This window comes from Aphanomyces invadans (genome assembly GCF_000520115.1).
Source record: "Aphanomyces invadans strain NJM9701 unplaced genomic scaffold supercont1.86, whole genome shotgun sequence".
In the NCBI taxonomy this organism is placed as follows: Eukaryota; Oomycota; class Saprolegniomycetes; order Saprolegniales; family Verrucalvaceae; genus Aphanomyces; species Aphanomyces invadans.
Window position 1 is genome coordinate 66,828 of NW_008580231.1, and position 599 is coordinate 67,426.

Sequence of the window (599 nt, forward strand, 5' to 3'; positions counted from 1 at the left end):
ACTCACCCTTTCGCTCAAAGACGCGCATCGGCCAGGACTCCAACCAAGACGGCACCGACACTTTGAGAGTCTTCTCCGAACGCGTCTTGCTCACTGCCATAGCCAACGACGTCGATGTGATCTACAACGCGGACCAAACCGCAATCAACTACGAGTATCTTCCAACAAATACGCTGAATGCGGCCAAGGAGAATACCGTTTGGGTCAAATGCGGGGGGAAGACGAAAGAGCGAGCGACGGCAATGCTTCTTGCCGACTCAACTGGCCGCAAGTACCCTTTGTTTCTGGTTCTGAAGACAACCAAGTCAAAGGACAAGGATGTGGTCGAGGAGAACCTAACCTGGCGGAACGGCTTTGGGTGACGGGTGTGGAGTGACGATGAGCCATTGCAGGAGCGGCTGGACTGCCGGATCTACGGGAACCCAACAGCCTGGTGGAATGCCGACATGTCATTGGAGTTCCTCACGTATCATTTTGGGGAACGACCCGATCGAGTGTCGAAAATGGTCATCCTCCAGTGGGACGACTTCAGCGCTCATTTTACAGACGAGGTCGTCGCCTACGCAGAATCTATCAATGTGCTGCTTGAGCGTGTCCCG